Genomic DNA, 5,489 nt, shown 5'->3' on the forward strand with positions numbered 1-5,489 from the left:
AATATATCATCTTTATGTCATCTTATGTAAATCATTTGGTTTAACTATCTTTTTGTTAAGCAATCAGTTTTTTGGTCCTGTCTTACTATGCTGCATGAAAGCCTTCTGCTGTATGAATGTCGAGTTAAATGGAGTATCCGACTGCCCTTTATAACTTCAGCACTCCTCTCTCAGATATCTTCTGATAGTTTTAGCCCTTCTCTATCACCTCATTAAGGCTACTGCCTTCTTTTCTCTGAATTTTTGAATTCCAGACATTTGCTTGCCCTAATTATAGAGACCTAGTTTGCTTGTCTTGACATTGCACTCATTTCCTTAACCCAATTATTTGTATCTGTAGGTGACTAGTGGGGTTTTTCTTCTTTGTTCTCATCTTCCAGCTCATGAGTTTCTCATCTGTCCTACCCAGATTTCCCACAGCCTCATTCATCTCTGAATTTAGTTCTCCTTCACAATCTTTGGTCTTGCTCTACATCTGGAACTTTCAATGCCTGAGGAAAATATTCATCTTCTAGGTGTTAATTCCTTAGCTAGAAAGTGAAATGATTTTTCTCTTTTTTATAAATTTTACAATAGGTGCAATGGACTGGAACTTAAATGCATGTGCTGCTCCCAGCTCTGTTCTACTTGATGTTATTTTGAACTAAATCTAGGAACAAGAATAAAACTGGAGGGCCTAATTTCTTGTAATTATGTAGCTTCTTCACAGGCATCTAGACAGTGAGATTCCTGCTGGTAGTAAGTAGGCCATTCCTGGTCACTTCTACATGATATAATGAAGGGTGATAATTCAAAGAAGGAATTTAAGTAAAGTTGCCTGGTGTTCCCTACCAAACACCATGTAGAAGTAACTTAAGTTACATTTATTTTTGAATACATTGATTATTAATATTATGCAAAAACTTAAAAGCACCCATAAAGATTCCCTTGTTGATATACAGAAAATGCTCTCTACAAAAATTTATTCCACTGAAAAAGCCATACTGTGAAATCAATTTGGAATCACTTGTGTGCTAAAAATGTATGAAAAAACAATTCCAAATATCTTATCAGAGTGCGGCTTTTTGACAGAAAAAAATGCAATGTCTGAGGTATACCTCAGGATTACAATGAGCTTTTTGCTTCCAAACTAAAACCTCTTTACTAAATAGAGATTTTCCTTAGAACAACTCAAGAAATATACTCTTGTGTACATTAGTAGCAGGCAAAATGCACAAACATCTCTACAATTGTATTTTTATAATTATGTGGTTGTGATACAATTCTGGACAAATGGTTTGGATTTTGTGTTATATAGTGTTTTTTTCCCTTAAATTCTTTTATTGGTACATTTAGGTATACAATACATTTATATTTGTCATTGGGTACTTTCGTTTTCCATTAAGTTTATTGGTACCTTTTAGGTATAAAACAGTTACATTCATCATTAACAATTTTGTACCTTTACATAATGTATCTTGGTTCTTATTTTTTCCCCTTTCCCTGCCCTCCCATCACCCGCTCCACCCTTCCCTATTTGCAAAGACTTTGTTTCTATTTTTTTACTCATATTTTTCTTTCCCCTTCTTTCCTTTCCCGTACCCCTCCCACTTTCCCTACTCCTTTAGACCTTTTCTTCCTATTACACAATATCAATTACACATTTTTAAAACTATAATATCAAGATCTAGAAGACATTACCACAGATTTTACAGAATTTAAAAGGATATAAAAACCATATTACAAAAATCTGTTTTGAAATAAATTTGACAACTTCTAAGAAGTATCTTGGAAGACAAATTAATGAAAAAACTCTGGAGGAAATTTAAATTTGAATAGCACCTATTAAAGAAAGTATATTCCTAGCTTGAAAACCTACCTATATGCAACAGCAGGATCATATGCATTTTAACTGATAAATTATATCAAACATTTAAAGCAGAAAAAAGAAGGAACACTTCTCCGCTCATTTTAGGAAATCAACATTGTGTTAATTCTAAAACTGGATAAAGATAATAGAAGAAAAAAGTACGAACATGGATAGAAATTTGTTTAAGAAAATAAACTATTAGAAGTCAGATCTGGCAGTATGTAGAAAGCGGTTTTATTATAGGGATGGCAGTGTTGGTTCAGCATTGGAAGATCCACCCCCAAAAGTCATCATTTTAACAGAGGAAAGGAGAAAGCCATATGATCCTGTCACTAGTTGGAGAAAGAGTATTAGACTAAATTCTACAGCTGTTCATGGTAAAAGGTATCAGAAGACCAGAAGTAGAACAGAACCTTCTCAACAGATCAAAGACATGTACTCCATACTTCCAGCAAAAACGCCTTATATGAATGGAGAAGATACAATGCTTTCTCCCTAAGGTGGGGAACAAGGGCAGATATGCTTACTCTTCATCTGTCCATTAAACTTTGAAAAAATAGTCTGGCAATAAAGTGACACAATTAGGATAGGATTGGCAAGGTAGAAGTAAAATCTTTATATGTAGATGAAATGATCATCTACAGAGAAAAAACTAAAAAATCTCTAGATGCCCCAAGAACTTGTATTTGAATTTAGCAGGAAGAGAAAACACACAGCATGTATAAAAATTCAAGTCTATGTATACTTGCTATAAATGAAGAATTGGATATTGAAATTTAAAAGTTATGTAGGTGTACAAAGGACCTAGAAAAGTAAAAAAAAAACAACAGTGTTGGAAGACATTTAGTACCCAATTTTAAGACATCCTCTAAAGTAACAGTAATCAAGGCAGTGTTGGTATAAGGAAAGACATATAGATCATTGGAATAAAACAGAGAATCTAGAAATAGAACCACACATATATGGTCTGCTGAATTTTGAAAGATTATTTAACAGTAGCATTTTAGAGAACATATACTCAATTCAAGAACAGAAGAAAAGATAGTGTTTTCAGCAAATGGCACTAGAGCACCTGGTATCCTTATATAAAAAATTAACCTCAACCCTTTATTTCCATATATAAAAATAACTTGAAAGGATCTATGAACCTAAATGTGAAAGACTAAAACTATAAAACTTCAAGAAGAAAGTATAAGGGAAAATGTTTATGAATTTAAGGTAGGCAAGAATTTCCTAGGATATAAAAATCATGATGTATAAAAAAATTGATAAATGAGATTCTATCAAAATTTAGAATTTTGAATGACATCATTAAAAAATGAAAAGTAGTCCTTAAACAGACCATATTTTTAATACATATAACCTATGAACAGAATATGTAAAGAACTCTTACAGCTCATTAATAGACTTCCCAATTAAAAAGTAGACACAAGAAGATGATAAATAGTGAGTAGAGCACAAGGAAAGGTGTGCAAAACTAGAATCAGAAAAATACTAATCAGTACAATAAAAAGTTTGACTTATACACTCATCAGGGGATGAAGTTAAAAGTTTTAAAAGAACAAATGTCAGCTTAAGTGTGAACCAGTTAGAACTTTCTAATACTGCTAATGTGAATGTAAAATGACAAAACCATTTTGGAAAACAATATAGAAATTTCTTGTATCACTGTTAAGAACCAACAGTCCTGTTCTTAAATTTTTACTTGAGAGGAATGAAAACACATGTTCACAATACATTTGTACGTACAAGTTGACTATCCCTTATCTGAAATTCTTGGGACCAGAGTGTTTCAGATATTGGTTTGAAATCCACTTGATCTGCAAAGAGGATAGCTACTCTTGCTTTTTTGTGGGGTGGTTTCTGTCACATGGAATATAGTTTTCCACCCTTTAACTTTCAGGCTATGAGTTTTAAAAAAATTAAATGTGTTTCTTATATGCAGCATATTGTTGGATCTTGCTTCTTGACCCATTCTGCCAGTGTATTTCTTTTGATTGGTGAGTTGAGACCATTAACATTGATGGTTATAACTCATACATATTGATTTATCATTGTCATGACTTTTTCTGTTTGTTGGATTCTCCCCCTTTGCTTTTAATTTCTTGTCATGCCGGATTGTTTCATTCTCCTGGGCTTCCTGGGCTTGGGATCCTCGTTGTCTTTTCCTAGGATATTGTCTAAAATTTTCTGGAGTGCTGGTTTGGTATTCATGAAGTTCCTCAGGTGCACTTTGTCATGAAAGTATCTCATTTCTCCATCAATTTTGAAAGATAATTTTGCAGGGTACATCAATCTAGGTTGGAGGCTGTTTTCTTTTAGGGCTTAAAATACATCACTCCAAGCTCTTCTTGCCTTGGTGGTTTGTGTTGAGAAGTCTGCTGTGATTCTGATGGGCTTTCCTTTGCCTGTGATTTGTTTCTTTCTCTCACTGCTTGTAGAATTTTGTTCTTCTGTTGGGTTTCTGGAATCTTAACAATTATATGTCTATGTGTAGATTTTTTTGATCAAGGCTAGTTGGAGTCCTATATGCCTCACTTATATGTATGTCAAGTTCTTTTCCCCTGCTTGGGAAGTTTTCCATCATCACTTCTGTGATCAGTTTTTTAATTTCATCTGCACTCTCTCCTGTTTCTTCATTGACTCTAATGAGTCTTATGTTATTCTTCTTTACATTGTCTAGCAGCTGCTGGATTGATTACTCATGGTCCCTTACAATTTTAAAGCAATTTTTCTTTTCCTGGTCACTAATTGCAATCTTATCTTCTATATCTGAGATTCTGTCCTCACAGTGGCTCATTCTGCTGCATAAACTTTCAATGGAGTTTTCAATCTCCTGGAAATCTGTTTGCATCTGTTTTATGGATTCCATTTGTTTCCTATGTTGGGATTCCATTATGTTCCTCAGCTCCTCTATTTTTTCATCTGTATCCTCTCTAGACTTATTAATCATGTCTTGCACTATGGGCACAATCTCTGCTCTTCTCTGAGAAATTATTTCTGATTTCATTTTTTCCAGATCCTCTTTTGTTGCCAGTTTAGGGAGTCCAGGTGGTTGAATATCACAATGTTCCATCTTGTTTCCCTTTGGGGTTGTTTTAGGAGATCTGGAAGTCTGATTTTGAAATTTGTTTTTGTGTCTTCTCATTTCAGTGTGTGGGGGTGCTGCTGGCACCCCTGCAGCTTACCTCCTCTGAGCTTGTGGTGGGGATACAGTGGTCCAGAAGCCTTCCCTTGTGTGCTGGGAGTGGCTCACCTCCTCTGTGCTCACAGGGGAGTATAGCAGCCCAGAAGCCTCCTCTTGTCACTGGGAGCAGCTCACCTCCTCTGTGTTCATTGTGGGAGTCTGGCATGGGATTTAGTTCATAGAAGTTTCAGTCCATAATCGGCTGGCTTCAAGGCTGGGATGCCAAACAAGCATAACAGAAGAGAAACAATCTGTGCCAGCTCTGTGAAGAGAAGGGTGAAAAGGAAGAGCTCCTGCTTGTTGCAGCAACCTGGGCAGACTGCAGAGATCTATCTTTGGGTACTTGTACCTGTACATGATGTATCTTGGCTCTTATTTTTTCTCCATTCTTTGTCCTCCCTTCACCCCCTCCACCCTTCCCTATTTATAAAGACTTTGTTTCCATTTTTTCCT

This window comes from Heterocephalus glaber, unplaced genomic scaffold (genome assembly GCF_053883595.1).
Source record: "Heterocephalus glaber isolate CG9 unplaced genomic scaffold, H.glaber_assembly_v1.0 deba00001523, whole genome shotgun sequence".
Lineage (NCBI taxonomy): Eukaryota > Metazoa > Chordata > Mammalia > Rodentia > Bathyergidae > Heterocephalus > Heterocephalus glaber.